Source organism: Chiloscyllium punctatum, chromosome 17 (assembly GCF_047496795.1).
Source record: "Chiloscyllium punctatum isolate Juve2018m chromosome 17, sChiPun1.3, whole genome shotgun sequence".
In the NCBI taxonomy this organism is placed as follows: Eukaryota; Metazoa; Chordata; class Chondrichthyes; order Orectolobiformes; family Hemiscylliidae; genus Chiloscyllium; species Chiloscyllium punctatum.
The window spans coordinates 34,795,684-34,810,745 of record NC_092755.1 but is presented as its reverse complement, the minus strand read 5'-3'; positions in this window follow the sequence as shown (position 1 = coordinate 34,810,745).

Here is a 15,062-nt window from a genome sequence, read left to right as displayed (position 1 = left end):
GTTTGTGTTTCCTGGTCGTTTGTAATAATGTTCGCATTTTGATTTCTTTATGAGTTTCATGACCGTCCTTTTATGGATTTTTTTTTTCAGAATTCTGACGTTTCCACAAAGTCTGGAATTCATCTGAAGCCACTTCCTTTGTTTTAGCACAATCTTTAGTTTCTTCATTTAACCATGGTTGAATCACCACCTTATTAATTTGCCGTTTGTATCTTGGAAAACTATTTGCATATTTCAGAAGTAGCAGTATTTATACAAGTTATTGCTTGTCTATCACTCAATGTTATATTGTACTTTCACTCAAACGAACTCGGCCATCTTGTCTCCAGGATTCCATGATGTTTGACCGTGATGCTCAAAAAGTCCACACTGTATGGAGATGCTGCGTAAAATACAATATTTTCTTGTCAAATTTTCTCAACAGCTGATTCAGAGCAAGTTTACGATTTAGTCCTTTTGACCACACAACACCAAATCTGAAAAGCCTGGGATAGAGCTCTATTCACAACACTATCTTCAACCTACCTCATATACACTTATGAAATTTATTTTTCACTAAATTCGCAGTCACTTGGTTGAGGCAGTTCAGATTCAACTTGACATCGTCCATTAAAATTGCAGCACTCAAGATATGTACATATCAATTTCCTATAACGTAAAATGCACACAATGTGTGCAAAAGTTTGCGGTAAGATATATAATACACCAATGCTGGCTTCTCAAAGCTATTTGTAAGCTCCACTCAAACAGATTCTATCGAATCTGAGGCACGTGGTCTGTGGCGTTATCAGAGATAGACTTGGACAAAACATTCGGTGACGCTCACCTCGACGCAGAGATAATCTGAAGAAATGCCGAGCAACACTGGGCAAGCACCAGTAACCTTCACAGCTTTGCCAGGATAAGTCTCACCGTATTCTCTCTGTTCCCTGACAGTCCCTGTATATCCGTTACAGCACCGAACCCCGACGAGTCAAATGCTCCAAGACTCTCAGTAATGCAATGCAATCCTCCAATCTGTCTCTGTCTCTCTGTCTCTCTCTGTCTGTCTCTCTCTGTCGCCTGCACTATAGTCCCCACACTAATAACACTGCATGATTCCAACACTGTTGACTAACTCCCCCTGGGCACCTCACCATCCAACCCACCCCCGACGTCTTTCCCAGCACTAATACTTTAAACATGAACATGCCCACCTTCACGAGATCCCTCCCATTCTCTCAACCCCGCAGAAACAGTCTGGAAAAGGACAGAAGCATACAAGTCGGGTGGTGGATTCTCCAATATACGTTCGCTCACACTTCCCCATCTTCTCCCCCGCAAACCCAATATGTATTGAACCCTGGGAAAAGCCAGAGATGACCACAAAGAATCGTATGGAGATTGTATAGCATCCACGTCCCACCAACAATGTTCAGTGTCGAAACATTTTCACTTGAAACTCTCTGTCGGTTCCAAAAGTTCTCTCCCTCCTGATGCAGCGATAGAAATACACAGAGACGTATGGAAACACCCTAACATACTCGTACTCACAGTACATACATGGAGACAGACACGCACACATGTAGAGGCAGAGAGACATGCATAGTATCAACATACAATAATCACGTACAAAGATACAAAGCTCAGGCTATGATATAGATGGGCAGATGGAGACACATAATGGACAGACACGTCACCTTATCGACACATTGTGTCACACACAGACTCAAACACTGGTATCTTTCAGACAAGTAGGTCATTTTTTTATTCATAACAGGACAATGGCTGACACAGTGAAAGCAAAAGAATGATTTTCAGAATCATATAAGCCATTTTTAATCAGACTCGATGGGCCGACTGTCCTAATTTTGTTTCTATTTTATGCTTGAGTGGAGTCATGCTATCTTGTCTTTATTTGCGACACACGAGCTGAGGCTGGGTTTGATACATGTTTGATTAGAAATAGTCAGTGGTAACAGGCTTGGAAAATTGAACAGTTTACATCTATTCCTAATTATTGTGCTCTTATGCTTCAAAACAGGTGGCGATTTGATGTTAGATTAATACAAGTTTTATAAAGACGTCCTTTGGATCTTTATGGTTATGTTATCTGTAATGTCCTCATCGCCAGGGAGCAGTGAAGATTCGGTTAATGAAGGTATTCATGGCTGAGCTCGACCAATCTTTACTGGGCTGGAGATTTGATGTTTATTGAGATTAGATTGGAGAGGCATGGTCAGACATAAGTGGATAGTGAGACAACCCTCGGATGGTCAGACAAGTCGGATGGTCAGACACAACATGATCGTGACACGCAACTGGACGGTCGGACACACTGGGATCAGCCATGCGCATTCCGAATGGTACAGCCTATTGCCCCATTGAGACTGTTGCGCCAACTCCGTGTATTTGTCTCCCTATGCAGTCCTCGAAGTCGCGACCAAAATAGATGACGAACCCATTCACACAGACAGGATCGTTGCAATGAGACATGAGGAGACCATTCTGCCCCTCGAACGACTTTCGTAGGAATAGAGAGTGAAGTTGTTTACCTCGTTGAGTACATTACACAGCCCGGAAGGATGCTACTCAACGCGGCTGCGTTGCTAAAAAGGACGCTGTCAATAACAGGAAACAGAGAGTAGTGAGTCTGCAATTTTGACTTTGACAGGGAAGGTTAGTGAGCGAAGCTGTAGCAGAAATGACATACGTGAGAGGCCTATTTTGGCAGACCGGATACAACAATGGTGAACAAATGAAATGGAGAGGGTTTGCAGACCTCTGTGATAAAGATGGTTTCCGTGTTCCTGGTTCATGTTCCATGTGAAGCCGCTCTTCAGATGCAGCAAGTGATTTGGAAGGTAAGTGAAATGATGCTGTTTCATGCAAAGGATATCAGGTTCAATCGTCGGAATGTTTTATTGCATGTGCACAGGGAGAAACTGAGGACTGCAGATGCTGGAGATCAGAGTCGAAACATATGGCCCTGGATAAAAAAAGTAGCATCCGAGGAGCAGGACAGTCGACTTTCCAGCATAAGCCCTTCATCAGGAAACAGACAAAAACGTTCAACCCTCTGCTCCGCAGATGCTGCCTGACATTCTGTGCTTTTTCAGGAGCACACGTTTCGACTCTGCACTCGAACAAGGCACTGTGTGGAGTTCTGATTCCCTAAAATAAAAAGAAAATGAAAAAAACTCCCTTTCAATTGTAAGATTTCCAAAGCTGTTTGGCTTTACATGTTACTAGAATGAAGGCTTTTTGATATGAAAGATTATCAGTTTGGGTTTTAGAAAAGAAATGAACGACACACGAATTTGAGAAAAGTATAGTAGATGGATAGAAATTTTCTCTTGTCAGGGAGACTAAAACGAGGGAATCTTTTTTAGGAATCATACGTATTGATTTTGCGCAGATATTATGAAAACATCAACCGATTTTGAAAAAAAATCCGTGCATAATCAACATAACATCAAATTATGAAGCGGATTTTTAAAATCACTAATGAAAGCTCCTTGGTATGAAAACAGCAATGAAGTACAAGCATGTAGTCAATATCAGACACTCCATAGAATGTTCATGAAGCGTGGACATGGTCCAGTTCAGTATTCAGTTGACGTTATTGTCTGTTTTAACACACAGTGAGGAACAGCAGCCTAGTGCTCCCTAACTCTTTCTTTCTTCCAGCTGACAGCAAACTTTGATAGCAGAAAATTCCTGAGTCATGTTTTCCACTCGTGGAGGATTCCTGATGAGGATTCATTGGAATCTGCCCACTGCTAAAGCAAGGGAATACAGCCAAATCCCACCGTTCTAGGAACAAATCCCATAATCAGCAGCTAATGTGAGAAGAAGAACCTGAGAGGGCAGAATAACAGTTGGGGCTTTCTGTCATGATCCCATTTGTTATGATTTAAAGGATTAGGAAAATCTGGAAGGCTTTCATTTTTCTGTTTGTCTTAAGATGTGTGTGTGTGTGTGTGTTTGTGTGTTTGTGCACGTGTGTGTGTGCGTGTGCATGTGTGTGTGTGTGTGTGTGTGTATGTGTATGTGTGCATGCGCCTGACGGATTACATGTAAAAGGCCCCAAACTGAACTTATATCATTGAACTTATGACTAAACTTTGAATTTTAATATTGCCAGTGAAGGACTGGATCTGCAAAATCGACCGGTGGACCTGCAGCATGGATCAGAACACACACAAGACATTCTGAAAAGGAGTACAAGTGGGAATTCCCTTCCCCCGAAGTTTGTGGTGCCTGGGCGTTTACATTCCCTGAAAGTTGAGTTCATTGAACATTTTAAAGACAAGTGAATGAAGGCAAATAGAAAGACAGGCAGAAAAGGGCTGCTGAGACTCACAATCAGATCAGCTACAACCTTCAGCTACAACACGTTTTGCTGTTTGTTGGAAATTGTTATTGGAAAATCCAGTCTGGTTGCAGAAGACGCCAACTATCTCTTTACAGGGCGTTTCCTCTCATTGTGCTTCTATTGTTGGTCATGTTGCAGTTCCAGATTCACTTTGAATACAGCCCCCATACTTCTCCCAGATATTGCTCCCAAAATACTTGCCTCTCTGTGACTATAGCATTCGATATCTGAACGTCCTGCAAAACAGTAATCATTACATTTTCAATGCTTGAATGTAATTCGGATGCTGAATCTTGCTGTGTCGTTGTGTAATATCATGGCTGAACAACTTTGACATCAGGTCCTGTTGAATACACAATTCTTCACACGCTTCATCTCTCCAACAGGCCAAACTTATATCTCCCTCCTCATTCAATATTTCCTCTGAACCAGCTGAACTAACTCTTGACGAGAGAATACCTGACATTCACTACCCTCTGTGAGAAGAAATTTCCTCCAAACATGTATAAAAACGTATTCCTATGTTGAAAAGACGTGGTCACAGGGGTTCAAATAAGAGTAAAGAATAACCTGAACCAAGACAAGAGTTGATCAGGATGATATCAGAGATCGCTGACTAAATTGAGTAAAAGGGCATCAGGCGCAATCTCTCCACTGGCTGGAGTCATTCAGAGGACAAAGGAAGATGTTCGTGGTTGGTGGACATTAATCCTCTCAGTTCCATCACATCTCTGCAGGAGATCCTCAGCGTAGCTTCCTTGCCAGGAACATCCTCATCTGCTTCATGAATGTCTTTCCCCAATCATAAGATAATAAGTGTGCGAAACAACTGAAGATTACACCATGTTCAGAACAATTTACTCTCCCCAATCCCTCAGTCCCAGAAACAATCTGTGTCCGTATGCAGCAAGACACGGACAACATTCAGGCTTGTGCTGTCAAAGTGTCGGGAACATACATATAACAGCGCTGCCAGTCACTTCCACATTTAAAAGTGGAGCTCATTCGGCATCTTAAGCTGGTTGTACACAAATATAAGGAAGCCATTCAACCCATCGAAACTACTGAACAAGATTATTGACAGTCCATTCAATACTCCTGCTTGTTTCACAGGGAGAGAACGAGTCTATTCAGTGTCTTGATCTGTTAAACCGGGACAGGCATAGCCTGGTCATGCTCTTGAACCTGTTCTATGAGACGGAGAGAAGGTCATGTAGCCCTGTGAGACACTTATCCAAGAGAAGGGCATGACATTGAATCTCCAACATGACAAACCTATGAAGGAGACACTGCACAGGTTGACTGCTCCATGATGTTTTTCGTGTGCCCTTAGCCCGTCCAACACAGGATACTTGAACGTGGATTGCTGGTAAGGAAGAGGGAAGCCAAATGATTTGCGCCAAGTCTGAAGGAGACAGCTTCCATCTCCGAGAAGGCAGACCCATTGAGGTCAGAAGCTGGTGTGAATAATTAATCCTCTTACATTAAACGTATTGTGGCAGCTGCCGGCATTTAATATAACATGAAGTTCAGTGCAGGGGCACACACCAACTGCAATGTATTAAGATGGGAAGACTTTATTCAAAGACTGGAATCCTTGTCTCTCCATCGAAATGGGGAGTGGGTGTGAGTTAGGGGAACTTTGTCAGAGGCACATAACTATCCAGAATCATGTTATCCAAATGAAAAAAAAAGCCATGGATTTTTTGGCTTATCCATACCTGTTTATGATTTAATGAGTGAAAGCATATCACCCTCAAGGGTCAATGCAATCACCTCTTATTCTCTCACAACGCGACAGAGTAACCTTCACTAACTCTTCATTGTGCTATCATCCCAGTGGCTAGATTGGTGAAGTTCCTTTGCACTTTGTGGCAAGGGGTATATTTCTAATACAGGAGAGAATATCTGTCCACAATACCCCAAATACGCCGTCAACCACACTTTCAGCGTCGATCACCATAATTTTATCCCTCACCTTGCCATCTCCCTTGCTTTGTCATGACATAAAATGCCATTCATTCTCTGTGCACTCCGACTGACGTGAAATTTAAACTGTACTTCAGCAACAATAAAGCCAGCACCTGAGATGTCTATGGAAATAAACATCAGTCTCTGGAAGAATTTGAATGGGACAGAATGCATCTGAATTCGGGAATGGCCGCCTCCTTGAATGCAAATGTAAGGAAGTGGGAAAAACTTAGGGGCAGGGAGCTTAGCTATCTTTCCTTTTCGTCTTCTCTCACCGGATGTGAGTCACCCTTATCTGGACAGTGTGTTATGCCTGTCTTGAACTGAGATTCTGGTTCAGCTCTTCCCGGATCAGTCAAAAGTAAAACACATTACCGTGTGTCTGCAGTCATCCGGAGACCTGACCAAGGGAAGAATGATCCATTGACTTCCCAAAAGGACATAAGGCAAGCAGATGGGCTTATACCAACAGATTATAATTCTGTGGTTGCAGATTATGAGTCAATGACTTGACCACCATGTACTTTCTTCCAACCTGTCAGATTCTGTGGATAGAACAAGTTAATATTTCAAGTCCAATCATTTGTTAACGGAAGTGTGGTTAGAATGGACTTGAAACAGCTGTATCCGAATTTTACAAAGATACAAAGGATGGTTTATTCAGCAGTTAAACAGATGATAACATGGAGACTGAGACATCTTGATGTTGGCTCTGGACAGGGTTGCTGAGAGTAGAGAATATGGACATGTAAATCTGTGCAGGAGAAAAAAGAGTTTCACAACAGTCTGTTTTCTCTTTGCATTCCAGTGACTAAATTGAAAATATTGAGTTGTTAGCTATAATTTATAAGGTAAGGAAATCTTGATCTGAATTGAAAACGTTGACTACCACCTTTCCAAAATTTACGTATCAGGAGCAGAAAATCATTTTAACCTGTTTCAATATACAGATAAAGGGACTTACCAGGAACACCGACTACAGCAAGGATGGGATAGTAACCACCTTGAATGATCCAAACAATATCCTGGATCCGCGATGCTAATGATATCCAAGGCTGAGAAAGATAATAAAGTCCTTCAAATAAACTCCTGTCCGTTGTTGGAACATTCCAGTCTATTGTTCTCAGATTCTTGTCCATTATCATAATATTCCAGTCTAAAGTTCTCCGATTCCAATCTCTCCTACCCGTCTCAGTCTGCCGATGCTTGTTCGTGCAGGCGGTGATGCTCCCACTCAAACTGTGGAACAATGAATCGAAATGTGTGCCTTATGTATAGAAGGAGCTAATCCTCGACTGACACATTTAGAATCCACGGGGACTAACCTTAATCACATTCGCTAAACAAATAAATCCAGTTAACCACTTTCAATTCAATACGGTATTACTATAATTCAAAATAACTTTTAAAATTTAGTCGTTCTGAATGGCATATATGAGGGTATCTGAGAGAAGAGATTTTTGAGATGTTATATCGATTGAGTGTAATCATTCAAACTGTTGTGGACATTGGCGCAATGCAAGAAGTTTACCAGAATTCAAACATGCTTCTCTGTCCTCTGATAGATGTAGACATTTTGCAAATGCTGATCTGTCATTACAATATCATTAAAATGCTTTGAGAACCTTTATCGTCTATAATCTAACTGAAAAATGCTCCGAAAGCAACATGCGTTTATGACAGGCAGATGTCAATATATATATTAACATCGAGTTGTACCTGACAAACGCAATTCTGATTGGTATTCCAGGATCAGAGAAGGCAGGTGAGGTGATGCTATTGATTTTATCGATGCCAGTGAACTGTGATATAGTCTCATTTACTGGACTTTTTGAGAGCGTGATTCAGGCATTGAACAAGAGAGAGAAAACGGTACGAACTGGGGGAAATATCTCCTGAGCCTGGACGGAGGGAGATATTGTCGAGTCATCCTTATTGGAACATTGCTGTCTATAAATCATATGAAACACAAATTCAGGAACTCAGAGTGGGCTTAATCTTTACTGTAGTTTCCTCAAAGTTTGGAGAGATTCCATCATTGAGTTTATTGAAGATTAAGTTTGATAGAATTCTGCAAAACATCAAAGTGACAATGAGATTGCAAGGTATTGTTGAAATATCACTCTCCACATCAGTGCTGTTTAACAACGGTTACGTCACCAAGATCCTCAGAAAACAAGTAACATCTTCTGTGCAATATCAAAAAATGCCAGTACACAGATAGGAATCAGACATACTAAGTGGCACAGCACCGAAAATCGAACTGAATCTGGGATGTGGATGAGCGGGCAGATGTGGCTGCAGTGATGCAATCGCTGAGAGGGAGAGATTTACCCAATGGTTTCGAGCCGCGTGTAATGCCGAGGCTGGGAGCACCCACCTCACTGAGAGCAGACTCTATTGACATGAATTAGGGAGCACTGGGGCATCAGGTTTGGGGGCAAGAAAACTCAGCTCCTTTCTTCTGACATGAAAATTTTTCAGCAGGCCAAATGTTTGTGGATTGAGGGAGTATCTGTCCCAGGGAAAGGTCTCAGTCATATCGAGAACTCCTGCAAAGTTTTAACTCGTGGAGGAGTACGTGAACAGAGAAGAACAGAGGTAATGTTTTAGTCCGAGAGTCATCGGTGTGTACAACATGGAGACAGACCCTTCTGTCCAAACCGCCCATGCCTACCAGATGTCCCAACTCAATCTCGAGTCTCTTTCGTTTGGCCCCTTCCACTGACACTCTCATTCGTTTGGCCCCTTCCACTGACACTCTCATTCGTTTGGCCGAACTGGTCCTCACCCTTAACAATTTCTCCTTTGAATCCTCCCACTTCCTCCAGACCAAAGGCGTAGCCATGGGCACACGTATGGGCCCCAGCTATGCCTGTCTCTTTGTTGGCTATGTAGAACAGTTGATCTTCCGTAATTACACCGGCACCACTCCCCACCTCTTCCTCCGCTACATTGATGACTGCATTGGCGCCACCTCGTGCTCCCGCGAGGAGGTTGAGCAATTCATCAACTCACCAACACATTCCACCCTGACCTTAAATTTACCTGGACTATCTCTGACACCTCGCCTCTCTTCCTGGACCTCTCCATCTCCATTAGTGTCGACCGACTTGACACTGACATTTTTTACAAACCCACGGACTCCCATAGCTACCTGGATTACACCTCTTCCCACCCTATCTCTTGCAAAAATGCCATCCCGTATTCCCAATTTCTCCACCTCTGCCGTATCTGCTCCCAGGAGGACCAGTTCCACCATAGGACACACCAGATGGCCTCCTTCTTTAGAGACCGCAATTTCCCTTCCCACGTGGTTAAAGATGCCCTCCAACGCATCTCGTCCACATCCCGCACCTCCGCCCTCAGACCCCACCTCTCCAACCGTAACAAGGACAGAACGCCCCTGGTGCTCAGCTTCCACCCTACAAACCTTCGCATCAACCAAATCATCCACCGACATTTCTGCCACCTCCAAAAAGACCCCACCACCAGGGACATATTTCCCTCCCGACCCCTTTCCGCCTTCCGCAAAGACCGTTCCCTCCATGACTACCTGGTTAGGTCCACACCGCCCTACGACCCACCCTCCCATTCTGGCACTTTCCCCTGCCACCGCAGGAACTGTAAAACCTGTGCCCACACCTCCTCCCTCACCTCTATCCAAGGCCCTAAAGGAGCAATCCACATCCATCAAAGTTTCACCTGCACATCCACCAATATCATTTATTGTATCCGTTGCTCCCGATGTGGTCTCCTCTACATTGGGGAGACTGGGCGCTTCCTAGCAGAGCGCTTTAGGGAACATCTCCGAGACACCCGCACCAATCAACCAAACCGCCCCGTGGCCCAACATTTCAACTCCCCCTCCCACTCTGCCGAGGACATGGAGGTCCTGGGCCTCCTTCACCGCCGCTCCCTCACCGCCAGACGCCTGGAGGAAGAACGCCTCATCTTCCGCCTCGGAACACTTCAACCCCAGGGCATTAATGTGGACTTCAACAGCTTCCTCATTTCCCCTTCCCGCACCTCATCCTAGTTTCAAACTTCCAGCTCAGTTACTGTCTCCTTGACTTGTCCGACCTGCCTATATCTTTTCCACCTATCCACTCCACCCTCTCCTCCTTGACCTATCACCTTCATCTCCTCCCCCACTCACCCATTGTACTCTATGCAACTCTCTCCCCACCACCACCCTCCTCTAGCTTATCTCTCCATGCTTCAGGCTCACTGCCTTTATTCCTGATGAAGGGCTTTTGCCCGAAATGTCGATTTCGCTGCTCGTTGGATGCTGCCTGATCTGCTGTGCTCTTCCAGCACCACTAATCCAGTATTTGGTTTTCAGCATCTGCAGTCATTGTTTTCACCTGCCAGCACCCAGTCCAAAGCCCTCCAAACTCTTTCTATTCATATATCCATTCAGATGCAATTTAAATGTTGCAATTGTACCAGGCGCCACCACTTCGTCTGGCAGCTTATTCCATACACGGACCATCCTCTGCGTGAAAACGGTGCCCCTTTCGGTCTCTTTCATATCTTTTCCTCTCACCCTATACCTATCCCCTTTCGCTATGTGACCTTTGCCATATGGTTGACTCTGCACTGAGTTAAATTGCTGCAAGTGATTTTGGTACGTTTCATATTATTCAATTTCCTGCAATCCAATACAGGTCAATAAAGGGATCTAAACCCCAAAAACTAAGCGGAATACACGATGCAATTCGGCTCGAGGTTTTTTCAAGTTTTTCAGGATAATCAGGAAAGTGGATTTGAAGTTATTCAGAACAGCGGTGGAACCTTTGAAAGACAAAGCAGGCACAGGGTAAATGGAAGCTTCATCGGTACAAATGCGTTGTTATTGGGAAACTCGCTGATTCACAAAGTGGTGGGCATTGGAAGGAAGCAGTCTTAATGCTGATCTTTCCTGGGTTTTTCTTCCAGAAAACATGACTGCCGTTGCTCATGTCCATGATAATATCACGACCCTAGAGCATAGTCGTTTGGCCTGTGGGCCGATCGAGTGGTACAATGGACCAGGCGCCCGATTGTGGATCTGGCCGTAGGTTCGACTCTTAAATAGCTCGAGGGCAACGTGGATTTTGGTTACTCCGACCAAACGATATAATCTCAAATCACTGGGAGCTAAATTTCATCTGCATTGCCATGATAGTGACGGAGACTTCAGAAATACTCACCAGCTCAACTCTCGCGAAAAATCCATGACCAAAAGCTAAAAAGAAAGCTGTTCCTGTTCTCATGTACTCACAGACCTGTCAGTCACAGGCCCAAATCCCGCTCAATGCCCTTACCCATCCTTCCGGTCATGTGCTGCTATCCCATTCTAACAAAGTAATTTCCTCCCCATTCCCCTGGTGATATTGCAACGTGTGTATGGGTGAGTGTGTCTGAAATGGCCTTTCATTGCTAAGTGTCTCTCTTCTTTCAGATTTGACCCATTAACAACGCTGTTGCAGTTCTATAATCCGGAGTAAACATTAGCAATATTTCAACTCATAGCTCTATGTGTGTTTTAGTTTCCCCTGAAACTGTGATTAGATTATGAACAGATGTTCTGACAAAAAACGTAAACATAATTGCAATGAAGCCAGCTGCCCAATTAGAGCACGTTTTCTGGCAATAATATGAGTTCCTCACTGAACATCCAGGGCTGGTGCATATAAGGTGGAAGGCAGATGGAGATCAGATATCATTCTGTCAGTTTCTCAATTTATGAAATCCTAGACGCAAAGCAAGGAACTAGATCATACTCTCCAACCAGTCTGTGCTAAACAAAGCCCGAAACTGAATTACTCCCATCTGTCCGTCCAACCCTTTCCCATTCATGTAATTATTCCAAAGTCTTTTAAAAGTAGTAGTTGCACCCCCATCCGCCACATTCTCTGGAAATACATTCCATACGTGAAGCAATCTGTGTTAGAAATGCACCTTATGCGTTTTTAAACTCTGTCTCTTCTCACCTTAAAATTGTGCGACCCTATTCTTCAAATCACTCATTCCTGGAAAAAGACAGTAGCATCAACACTTTTATTAGTCAAATTCATTTATAAAGTTCTATAAGATCGCCTCTCAACCTCCTATGCTCGAATGAAAAGATGCCTTCTGAAAACTCTCCAGCTTGAAAATTTTCTTCCGATAACAGTGTGATAAGAACTGCATACCTTTTGTTTCCGGAATAGGCTTCACCAAAGTCCAGGCGACCTCAAAATCACTTCCCAACTCCGACACTCAAAGGACTGAACCATCTGGCAAACGTATTGGACGTCTCTTCATCCTACCCTGTGGGGCAAACTACAACAATTATTAACTGTAACCTGACATCCCTCTGTTCTACAACCCGACCCAAGTGTCTCCCCTTAATTGTATACTCCTGACCTTGTTTGTGTTTCAGATTACAATGTTGGGAAGTTGAGTTTGCAAAGTGATTAAGTGACAGGGAAAGAGGGAGTGATGCAACCAGAAAATATCGCGCAAAATGGTTACAAAACAGGGCGGGTTCGTAGTCAGCTTGTGGAGATAGATTGTCTACCAGGAAAACGTGAGGACTGCAGTTAATGGAAAGTTAGAAATGAAAAGTATGACACTGGAAAAAAAATCACAGCATGTGACATTCCTGATTAAGTGCTTCTGAACGATCGTAGACTCTCCTCGCATGCTGACTAGCCCGCTGTGTTTTTCCTGCGCCACATTTTTCAACATAGAACGGATTTTACCTCGTGTTGAATTCTGTGCTAACAGGCCCTATGGCCCAACAACTCCACAGTGACTCACCGAAAAGTAAGCCACCCAGACCAAATCCCCGACCCTGCTACCTAATTTTACACCTGACAAATGCCCCCAACCTACACATACCTCAACAGTATGGGAAGTTTAGCATGACTAATTCATCTAACCTGCGCATCTCTGGATTGTGTGAGGAAATTCACACAGACACGGGGAGACAGTGCAAACTCCAGAATGACAGGTGCCAGAGGATGGAATCAAACCCAGGGCCCTGGCCCTGCGAGGCCACAATACTAACCAATCAGATACTGTGCCAAATAAGCAACCAACTTTACGAACATCTGATGAAAATATGCACGAGATGTTAATAAACAGAAATATTATCATTTCTGACAAACAAGAAGTAAATTGGAAACCTGCTGCTACAACTTCCGAGTTTCTCCAACGTGATGTTTTCTGTCACAGTCAACTGTTTGCTCCATTATTTAATATCAGCCAGCAGTTCTGCAAATGCAGAGTCCTTCGACTTGGGTTTAACATTCATCTGTTTAATTCTGCACTTTGTCTCAGATCAGGTTCCTGATTCCGTCTTCTGTCTTTTTATATATCCAGAGTTTAAGGGGAGTGTGAAAAGTCTCTGACTGCGGTTCCAGGCTTTCTGGGTGATTCACGCATGATCGAGCGCCTGGCATCATTGCTGTTGGAACTGACGGGGATGTATCTGGATAATTAGAGGAATAGCTGGTCCTCCAACCAATGGAAGTGCATGACAGACGGGAGTGTCGTGTTGCGTTGGAAAGGCTGGTTTTCCAGATAATGTAGTAAATGGGAACGAAAGTAGAAGACTGATCTGGAAGAGACTGCTCGTCCAACCAGTGGGCTTGAATGAGGGGCGGGGCTGGACAACGAGCTGGAGTGGCCGGTCTTCCAGCGAGTGTGTGTGAACAAGTTGGGTTTCAACATCAATTCAGCAGCTTTGATGAGAACGTTCTCCTCCAATAAGCCCCACACATTTCCAGTTTGAATCAACTGCATTTCACAACCCGCCTTTAGACTTTTATGTGTTCACCCATACTTCCTTTTCGTGTGTTTCAGATTTCTGATTAACAAAACACACGGTATATTAACAGTATTTAGGGACCGAACAGTGTCTCAGTAGTGTGCAATGCTACCTAATAGTGCCAGGGTGCCCATTTGAATTCCAACCGCCGTTGCCTGTGTGGAGTTTTCACATTCTCCCAGTGTCTGCGTGGGTTTCCTCCCACAGTCTGCAGGTGTGTAGGTTACGGGCAATATTCATGGGTACTGCAGGGTTATGAGAAGAAGGTATCGGGAGTGTGCATCTGATTGGGAGGCATTTCGAAAGGTTGGCGTAACCTTCATGACCCGAGTGACCCCCTTCCACACTGTCAGGATGTTCTATGCTTTACTGTGCCATTGGGAAACTAGGATTTCCCACTTTTGTGTTACCCCCTTCCAGATTGTCAAGATTTTCTATGCTTTAGTGTGCAGTTGGGAAACTATGATTTCCCACTTTTATAAGTACATATATGTTCTGGTAGCCTTGATGATCCATGAATTGTTATCTGCACTTAGAACATGTGAATGTCTTCTCCCTAAGGGTAACAATGTCTTTTTCCCTTTGCATGTTCAAAATTCAGGCTAGTATAACTCTCTGACTGTCAGATCCGGAACTGTTGCTTGGTTTGGCAAATGCGAGGAATGTGGAAAGAGGTTTTTCTTTCATGTAATCTATTTATGCACTGATGTAATTACAAACAAGAGAGTTCACCTGCTCTAACTGCAAGAAGGGATACTCAGAGTTAACCAATCTGCTGACACGAGAGCAAATTCACGGTGCGAAGAGCCAGTCAGGGACTCTCATTGCCAGGCTGCGTTCGAAAACGTGTCTCAACTCACCACAAAGCAGTGTCATCACACTGGGAGAGAGTGGGAATTTACAGCCCGTCATATCAAGGCAGCTTTGGATGGA